Source organism: Balaenoptera musculus, chromosome 2 (genome assembly GCF_009873245.2).
Source record: "Balaenoptera musculus isolate JJ_BM4_2016_0621 chromosome 2, mBalMus1.pri.v3, whole genome shotgun sequence".
Classification (NCBI taxonomy): domain Eukaryota; kingdom Metazoa; phylum Chordata; class Mammalia; order Artiodactyla; family Balaenopteridae; genus Balaenoptera; species Balaenoptera musculus.
The window spans coordinates 164,751,985-164,762,289 of record NC_045786.1 but is presented as its reverse complement, the minus strand read 5'-3'; positions in this window follow the sequence as shown (position 1 = coordinate 164,762,289).

Genomic DNA, 10,305 nt, shown 5'->3' with positions numbered 1-10,305 from the left:
TAAACATGTATAATATAAAATTTAGGCCACAGGACCTAGCATTTTACTCGGTGTAGAAATTTCATGAGAACCAAATCTCAACACACCAGATCTCCTCTCGAGGCCGCGGACAATCAGGCCATTAGACAATCGCCACCTTTGGTGTCCGCCGTGTTGAGGTTAGCGAATACCAGTTAGATCCTGGAGCGGAAGGAGAAGATCTACGTTTCTTCAAGATGCTGTTGGTCTGTTTCTTATATTTCTGTTTTAGTTTTGTGATTTTGATTAGTAATTTCAGTTCAGAGTCACCTGTGACTCCTAAGGGAAAAAGATAGCAGCATGAAAGGCAAAAATTATTCCTGAAAAAAATCGTTGTTTGAATTTACCATGTACTATACATACTCTTTCTCACACGCCCCTGTAGCTTTTTCTAGGCGTGTCCCTAGACCTAATCTCTCCTGACATTTTGGTAACCAGGTAGATTTTAAGGATTTTAAGTGAGTTCTTTTTATTTGAGTTTTGTTTTGTTTTTTTTTTTGGTTGAACTCTCTATGAAACTTTACTTAATTCTTGTTTATGCTTCCTTAAAAAACTGTTCTTTATTGGGTCTTCTTTGGATTTGTTGTTCAAGCTCTAGTAGCAGTGGACCATACTTGTCCCTTAGGATTTAGGTGATGATGGAGGGGAAACAGCATAGACGGCATCAGAAGCAGGGTGCAAAGATGACCCCCACGTGTTGGCAGCAGCGGGACGCAAAGATGATCCCCGCGTGTTGGCAGCAGCGGGACGCAAAGATGATCCCCGCGTGTTGGCAGCAGCGGGACGCAAAGAGGATCCCCGCGTGTTGGTCTCTAGAGGTGAAAGGTGAACACTTCTCAGTAACTACTCATCAAAATATGTATTTTCATGTTTAAATCCGCCTTTTAGGGGAAAATGTGTTTCGTGAAACACTTGTAAGATACTGGTTTTGCAATTCTAAGACATTTATGTTTTTATCTTAGGACTGAACTCAAAGGGAAATGTTTGACTTTTTTTTTTTTTTTTTTAATTATTTGGTTGACCTTCAACTTACTGTTGAAAGTTACTATTAAAGCAGCAGTGATGGGTGCTATTCCCCGTTCTGCAATGGTTTACTTTGTCTACTAAGGAGTTTACTTTAAAACCTCATTACAGATAACCTTACTAAAAGAATTACCGTCACACACTAAAGGGTATTGTATTATTTTCCATTCACACTGTTGTACGAACAGTGTTTTATGAAATGTTAAGTTGTCTTTTTGTCTTGTCGATTGCAATAGGTGTTATGTAGTTGTTGTATTGGCAAGTTTTTTGATTTTTCTTTTCCTCTAGAAAAGCCTCAGACCATGAGTCAATCTTCCATATTCTGAATATTATAATGCTGTGGCCGTTTCTATAGAAAGATTACTTGCAAGTGTGCGTCTTGAAAATAACTTCTTGTGTCTGTGTGTTTACGTGGGTTCTGTCTAAGAGCTGAAATGAGCTCTGGAAGCTTCATCGTGTACCTGCACGTGACTGTGTATCTGGGTTCCGTGGGCACGTGGGACGGAATCCTGCTCTTAGGTGGGGTGGCTGAACGATAAAGATTCCTGAACTCCACTTGCTGTTTATGTACCACGTCTGTGCATCAGAGAGGTGGTATCTTCTACAACACTGCATTTCTTGTGGTTGTGCTGTTACTGGTATAAAGTCAAGTGCCTTCAATGCTAAAGGCTCAGAAATTTTTCTTAAACTGATTTCATGTCCTATGCAAGTGTTTTCTACAACCTGCATAACCAGTACTTTGTAAAACTTGTTTACGCTTCAAATGTACATAGTGTTTTTTAAAGAAATATATAGTATTTTTATTTAGGTACCTCCAAACTTGAATTCGTCTGTGTGAAGCATTGTAAAATGATACATTTCTCTTTTGAGTATCATTACAGTTGTACAAAGGTTTTCACTGGTTCTATTTTTCTACTGTTACTGACAAGCATGTAACACTGACTTTATCCTACATATAGTTGGCGTTTCAAATAAATGGCTTGGATAGAACCCGCTGAGTTGGATACAGTCTGTTTTAGCAGGTAGCACACAGCCCTCAGTTACAGAAGCGATGTCCCCACCACTAGGGTAGAAGTGGGAGGTTTTCTAGGTGGACTTCTCTGTCTCTATGCTTTCAGTTATTCAGAGGCTTTTTTAAAGTATTATGGATTTCTTGGAAATACCATGTTTCATTTGATTCAAGTTCAAAATTTTCTGTGATTTCATTGGGGCATTTCTGAGAGATTTCATTTTACAATTTGAGCAAAAAACTAACTTGCACAGGGGTCTCCAGAGGAAGTTCAGCATTCCCAACACAGGGACCCAGCAACTGGAATGAATCAGTCACTGGAAGGGCTGTGGTCAGTCGGTGAGAGACCCAAATGCACCCCAAGATCCACAGGCCTCCAAGTGTCAGACACCTGGCTTAGATTCAAACTCAGGAGCATTAATATTTTTCAGTTTGAAAGGGAAATGGAGTCATGATCTAGAGTCTAGTTTTACCAAAAAAACATGCAAAATAGAAAGTTTTCCAATTTCCGTTTTTTAAAATCACTATTTAAAATTTTTACTTTAATCATTTCACTAATAAGTTCCATCCTAGCATTTCACCCTTTGTGCCTCACTGTGGCAATTCTCTTTTTATATTTCGTAACCATCTTAGGTTTAACTGTGGAATATCAAGATAAAATAAAACCTAAGGTTTCTGGAGGTGAGCTTCCTCAAAATCTAAAACAGGAAATTGAGTAAGTCAACTTTCACTTCTGTTCTTGTGGATTCCCCTGGAAGAGTGAGTTCAGGCCAGCTTCCCTAGCTACTTGAGGCCTTACCTCTCCTCAGTGCATTAAGGAATATTTCTTGAGTCCACTCTTCTCAGAGTTTGGGAATGTGGAGCAGCAGATAAAGCAGACAGGATACCTATTCTCAGAAGCTTTAAACTAGGGAGAGACTTCCCTGGTGGTCCCGTGGTTAAGAATCCGCCTTCCAATGCAGGGGACGCGGGTTCGATCCCCGGTCGGGGAACTATGATACCACGTGCCGCGGGGCAACTAAGCCCTCCCAGGGCAACTAAGACCCGATGCAGACAAAAAAAAAAAAAAAAAAAAAAACTAGCTAGAGAGACAATTGGAACAGTACATAGCAATAGGAGGTTACTGTGGCTGAGGGGAAGGCTGGCTTGACATGGCCCAGGAATGAATGGGAGGAGAAACACGCTGGATTCAGTGTAAAGCACTTTTTTTTTTTCCTGTAATCAATGAGTTAAGTATTGTTTTCTTTAATCCTCTGTGAATCACCTACTATTATTAGTGCATTTTACAAATGAGAAAACCAAAGCACAGAGATATCGAGTGACTTGTCCAAGGTCACACAGCTAGTAAGTTGGCAGAGCCTGAGTTCAAACCCAGGCATTGTGGCTACGGAGCCCAAGTTCTCAACCACGGTGTTGTACTGCACACCAGAAAGCATGGTGGCCCAGGCAGGGGGACCGTAGTGTGCAGAGAGTGGAGGTAGGTACAAGCATGGCATTTACTTGTTCAAACATTTATCCAATAAGTAAGCAACTTCTACCCGCCAGACCCTGCTAGGCCCTGAGGTGACAGGAATGAACGAGACAGTCATAGACCCACCCATAAGAACGTTAGGGTCTCAAGGAAGAAAAGACATCGTACCATTACAGAGGTAAGGCTGGGGGTCTTAACTGGTCCTGGGATTGGGAAGGCTTCCCTGTGGAAGTGACCTTCAAAGTGCAGGGGAAGGCAGAGTCATGGGGCTAGGAGGAGCGGGCTTCCCGGGGGGTTTCCAGGACGAGGCAGAGCCTGAGGCAGGAGGGGCTGAGCCCTGGGGAAACCAGTGTGGGCTGGGATGAGGGTTGAGCCCATCTTGCCAGCCCTTCCAGGGCAGGCCAAGGATTTTGAAGTTGATCTTAACAGGATCAAAGGGAAACCGCTATAGGGTTTTAAGCAGGGGCATAAACGTAATCAGATTTGCATGCCCCACATCACTGGATTGAGGAGGAGCAGGAGTGGGTCAGGAAACCAGGCAGGAGGCTGGCACAGCCATCCAGGGGACAGACAGCTTGAATAGCCAACAGAGAGCAGAGAGGAATATGGCTAGGGCGTAATATCTACAGGACTTGGGCATTGCTTGGACGTGGGGAAAGAGCAGGAGGCGTCAGATCTAGGGGAAAGACCATGAGTTTAACATTGCTTGTGTTCACTTGGTGGTGGTTCCAGGTAAGCTGGGAACTCAGAAGCAAGGGGCCAAGCTGGAGGTGCCAGGTGGGAATTGTCCACATACATGGGTGGCATTGAAAGCCTCGGGAGTAGATAAGGTGACTTAGTGGGGAAGGTTTAAAGATGAAAAGAGAGCCTAGGAATGAACTTTGAGGAACTCCGACCTTTATAGGTCAGCTTGAGGGAGCTGCTGACCAAGGGCAGCCTACCAGGTAGAAAGAGAACTAGTGTGGTACTCAGAAGGCCAGGCAGGGGCTGTTCAAAAAGGACGGAATATGATCTTCAGAATTTATAAAGTGAAAGAAGTAAGATACAAAACAGGGCATATGGACGCTCCCACTTGTGGAGAAGACAAGAAAAAGGAGCTACATAATAAACTTGTATATTCATAAAAACGTCTGCAAAGACCTATGAGAACATTTGCAGGGCTGCCTCTGGAGAGAGAAGGGCATTGTAATCGGGTGGGGGGAACTTAGTTGTACACTTTTTGTACTGGTTGAATTTTTAAATTACCTGCATGTATTACTTTTTCAAGTTAAAGGTTAAGAGATGAAAGATCCATTCCACCCCTCCCCAAAAGTTAACTCAGCGGCTGCTGCTCGGAGACTTTGGAAAATCAGGCTCAAAAGATGCTTTGGGTCGGCACCATGGAGAAGGTGAGTGAGGTTGGCAAGAGCGGTTTGGTGGCGGGATAGGGAGAGAAGCCAGGTGGGGTCGGGTTGGTGCGGGAGTGTGCGTGGGAGATGAGGCGATGGCCTGGGTGAGGAGCTCAGGGTGGAGAGGCGTGCGGAGAGCACGGAGGCTGGGGCAGTAGTGAGGCGTGGGGAGTCATGGCCAACCCCCCTTCTTCACCTCCACACGTCCCTCATGAGAGACTGTCACACGCCCATGTGCTGCCCAGCTGGGGTCTATCCCCCATGGAAGAGGAGGAGGCCAGCTCAGCATAATTTGTTCTTAAAAGACTCTTAGTTCCGGGAATTCCCTGGCGGTCCAGTGGTTAGGACTCCGTGCTCTCGCTGCCGAGGGCCCAGGTTCAATCCCTGGTTGGGGAACTAAGATTCCACAAGATTTGCGGCACGGCCAAAAAAAAAAAAAAAAAAGACTGTTAGTTCCTAATCACAGCTACTTTCTCTAAGTATCAGAAATCATTCAGGGACTTCCCTGGTGGCCCAGTGGTTAAGAATCCGCCTGCCAATGCAGGGGACACGGGTTCGAGCCCTGGTCCAGGAAGATCCCACATGCCGCGGAGCAGCTAAGCCCGTGCGCCACAACTACTGAGCCTGCACTCTAGAGCCCGTGAGCCACAACTACTGAGCCCGCGTGCCTAGAGCTTGTGCTCCGAAACAAGAGAAGCCACCACAATGAGAAGCCCCTGCATCGCAATGAAGAGTAGCCCCCGCTCGCCGCAACTAGAGAAGAGCCCGCATGCAGCAACAAAGAGCCAATGCAGCAAAAGATAAATAAATAAATTTATTTTAAAAAATCATTCTTTGTCTTTAAAAAAAAAAAAGAAATCATTCAGCGGTAGCAGGAGTTCATTTTAGAATCCTCTAGGGAGGGGCTTCCCTGGCGGTCCAGTGGCTAAGACTCCGAGCTCCCAATTCCGGGGGCCCGGGTTCGATCCCTGGTCAGGGAACTAGATCCTGCATGCGGCAAGTAAAGATCTCACGTGCGGCAATGAAGATCCCACACACTGCAGCTAATACCTGGTGCAGCCAAAATAAATAAATAAATAAGTGTTTTAAAAAAAACCTCTAGAGAACCCCAGTGAAGGTCCCTGTCCTTAGTTGCCAGAACCTGCCATCCCCCTTGTAACAGGACCAAAGCAGATGAACTGAGACATTTGGTCATTTCTAGTATTGGTCATCTGTCCGATTGACAGTAATGTGACAGCTCCCCGGAAGGGAACCTCACACTCCCCAGACCCTCCCAGACCTTTGCCTCCACGTTTGCTTATTTGTCCGAGTTTGAGGGATGCTCCCTTCACAGAAAGTATGGAAGTGAATCGTGGGTCTGCCCTCCATCATCCGCTAAGCCTACATTAAATGTCCCAGCTCCAAACGCAGCTTTACACTTGACAGTGATAACGACACTGGGACCATGGGCCTCACCTCGGTCTTGACTTCACCTCAAGGACCCACCGACACGTCCCTTGTCTGCACACCTTTTGCCCTTGGGCTCCTTTTTATTTGGTCTCTAAACCCCCGGAGCTCACCATTCCAAATAGCCTCAGATGCCGGCCCTGAGCCTTTCCGTCAGCGTCAGGGTTAAGACGTCCTCCTCTGAGGTCTTCCCGGTGGGTGAGCCTCACATCTTGCAGAGCCTTGGATTTGGGGCCAGCGTCACTTGTCTGTAAACTTCGAGGCATCTGCATCCACAAGTCTGGTGTCCAAGCATGCTTGTGACCACTGCTGGATGGTGGCCGAGCTTGGGAGAGAGTGAGGAAGCCGAGACCAGAAACCCCGAGGGAGGAAGGGCTCGTGTTCCGGAGGGAGACTTGCCTAGTGGGGACCGTCACCGGGGCGCCACGAGGAGCCTGCGGGTCGTCATCCTTAAATGGGGTGACAGGAGTTCACGGAGTGAGCTTTGACTGTGGACTTTAAGTATTTTGCCTCATAAGCCTCGAGTCACTCTGAGTCTTCTCCCCATTCTCAGGTGAAGAAGCTCCTCAACACCCCTGGCAGGCCTGCTGTGAGGGTCTGTGGGCAGCTGTTGCCTTTCGCACTCTCCTCCTGAAATCCCTCACCTTAAACCCACGTAAACATCCTCCATTTCTGGAACCTTCCATCAGATGAACCAAATACCTCACCACCCTCTGTGACCAAACTAAAAATATTTGTTCTTCCCATTTCCCCACATTCTGACAGATCCACCCAAACTCTGGTTAGTCCAGGAGTGGGTGGCCCTGAGAGGCCCGAGTGCCCCGACTTCCCAGCATCCCCCCGGGGCTTCCAGGACTGTGCCCTTTGCAGCGATGGGGTCTGTTGTCCCCCTGGACCTGCTGTCCCCACTCTCCCAGGTCGCTTGCACAGCCCCCTGGATTCCCAGGCCGTCCCCCGACCCCATCTGTGTTGCCCACCTTTCCTGCATGCTTCCCCCACCTTCCCACTCTCTCCTCTCCTGCCTCTTGCCTTAGCTGAGGTCCAGCCCTCCTCCTGCCCTGCAGGCCTCTCCCGAGAACTGGCATCTCGCACTTTCCACGCTTGAGGGTCAGGGTGGGCAGTGTGTGGCGGCCCCCCTGTAACACCCCTAGCACCTCTGCAGCCCCTGCCATCTGGCTGTCCCACTCTCAGCTCGTGACCGTCACCCTGTCACTCGTTTCATACCCCGAGGCCTTGTCGCAGCCTCGCTGTTGTCCTCTTGTTCCAGGCCCGGCCATCAACCTGGGTAGCACCAGGGACCATCTCCAGCTACCTGCTCTTCTATGCCCCTCCCCCTTACTCTGTGACCCTTCCCCTTGTCCCCAGAAGGGCTCCACCTTTGAAACCTTAGCTCACTTCCTGCTCTCAGGCCACCATGTCCCAGATGCCCCTCCTGTCTTCCTCTGGAACCTCTGACCTCTGGCCTCCTTGCTCCCCTCTCAAGGACAGCCCAACGTCCCTAGGTGTCGGCCTCCTCAATTTGCTCACCTTCCCACCAATTTTCTGGCCAAACTCAACCCATAAACAATGGACATGTCCATCTCCTGGGTCTGGACCCTGCTTTGGGGGACAACTGAAGACAGCTGTACAGCCACGGTCCCCATGGTCCCCACGGTGCCCGGGCTCCCGGCCGCAGTGCCCAGGCCAGCTGAGTCGGCCCTCACCCAGCTCCCGGCCACTTTCCACCCTCGCCTCCTCTCATGGGGGCCACCCTCCAGCTCGCTCCTCACTCCCGGACCTCACGGGCAAAACAGGCTGCCACCGTTTTCCCTCGTCCTCTCTTCTGGATACTCCTTGTGGGCGAAGGCACCACGCTCTCCTCTGGGGTCGCCATCCGTTCCCAGCCTCTCGCCTGGGGACGCTGCGCTGGGGTCGTGTTTCTTGGAAGGCTTAGGAAACCCTCCCTGTAGTGGTTTAGATGCTGGAAGACAGTCCAGTTCTGTCACGTAAGTATAAGTGAATTTACCAAAACAAAACCCAGAAAAGAGTGAATGTCCCTCCTATCCCAGGGCAAAATACAACATCCTGTGATTTATGCAAAAGCTATTGGCATCTTCCATCATTTCTGCTCCAAGAATTTTTTTGGCCACGCCACACAGCATGCAGGATCTTTGTTCCCCGACCAGGGATCGAACCTGAGTGCCCTGCAGTGAAAGTACGAAGTCTTAACCACTGGACTGCCAGGATAGTCCCTGCCCCAAGATTCTTAACTGTTCCTGGTGCCCCACTTGAATGAGGCCGGACTGTGGAATGAAATGAGCTGGGAGTCACCCCTGGCAACCTGTGGACCCCCGGTTTCTCAGAGCCTCAGTTTTCACATCTGTAAAATGGGGACGGACAATCATATTCTTCAGGCTGCTGTGGGTGGGTGAATGAGATCAGGCGCACAAACGCGTGCAGCCCGCAGCTGTGCAGTCACCTGACAGCGGGGCAGGCGGCCCCCACGTTCCAGCCCTTTAACCATGAGCTGGAAGGACAGTCCCTGACCTCGCGGAATTTACCGTTTAGTGGGGAGGACAGATACTAAGCAAATAAACTCACGAATATGTCATCACTAACAGGGCTAAGTGTTGTTACGAAGTGAAGTAATGATTTGAATATTAGCCACACGGGGGTGTCTCTCCATCCGTAATGAAGAGGTCGTGGAGGGGAGGAGAGGAGAGGGGAGGCTGGGCAGGAGAGAGCCGGAGGCCTCCGTCACAGCAGCTGACCTGCCGATGCACCGAGAACAGAACCTGAGGATGGAATCAGTGGCTGGCTCCACAGCTTTGTGAAGAAACTGGTGGGGAAGGTGCGTCTGTCATTCTCAGCAGCTTCTCTCTGCTCAGCTGCTGCCCCATTTTATTCACAGCTCCAGGCCTGAGGGAGCGGAGAGCCCCTTCCCTCGCGGCTGGGGTGCTGTGACCCCAGCGTGGTCTCAGGGGGCCTCTTACAACGGGAACGGCCTGAGCGGCACCTGGGGCCCAGAGAACGTAACAGCCGGGGCACAGGCCATGGCTCCAGACCACAGGCGGCCTCTCTCACTCTACAGGTGCTGCTCAGAGTGGAACGAGACAAACGGGTCGCTTGTTGTGGTGGCTGATTTTCTGTGTCAACTTGACTGGGCCGTGGGGTGCCCAGACATCTGGCTAAACGTTATCCTGGTGTCTACGAGAGCGTTTCTGAGTTAGATTAGCGTTTGTACCTGCAGTCCGAGTAAAGCAGGTGAGCCTCCCAGTGTGGTGGGCATCATTCAGTCCATTGAGGGCCTGAATAGAGCAAAAAAGCAGAGGGAAAATTTACTCTCTGCCCGTCTGAGCTCAGACACCGGTCTCCTATGGCACTAGGACTGACCCTGACTTACATCATCAGCTCCCCTGGTTCTTGGACCTTCGGGCTGGGACTGGAACTACCCCCACTGTCTTTCTTGGGTCTCCAGCTTGCAGACCTTAGATCATGGGACTTCTCAGCCTCCACAGTCATGTGAATCAATTCCTTGTTTTATAGATTTATATATAGAGACACAGAGAGAGAGAGAGAGAGAGAGAGAGAGAGAGAGAGAGAGAGAGAGAGAGAGAGAGAGATGGGTGTATATATCCGCTATTGGTTCTGTTTCTCTGGATAACCCAATACAGCTGTAGAACTTTTCAATTTGGCTCATTTAACTACAGGTCAGCTGCATCCAGGAGCCTTAAGGCCTGAGGCAGAGGCAAGAGAGGGAAGCCAGGAGTCGGGGACGTGAGTGGGAGAAACAGAGCAGCACAAGCCCCAGGCTCCACACAGGAGGATAGATGGCTGAGGAGAAACCCAGCCATCTCCAGGGGGATGGGAGTCTCCAGATGGGGCAGTTGAGGCAAAGTTAAGCAGGGGCTGGAGAACACCAGCAACAGCCAAGGAATCCCCGGGAGAAGACCAGAACAAAGATTTGGATG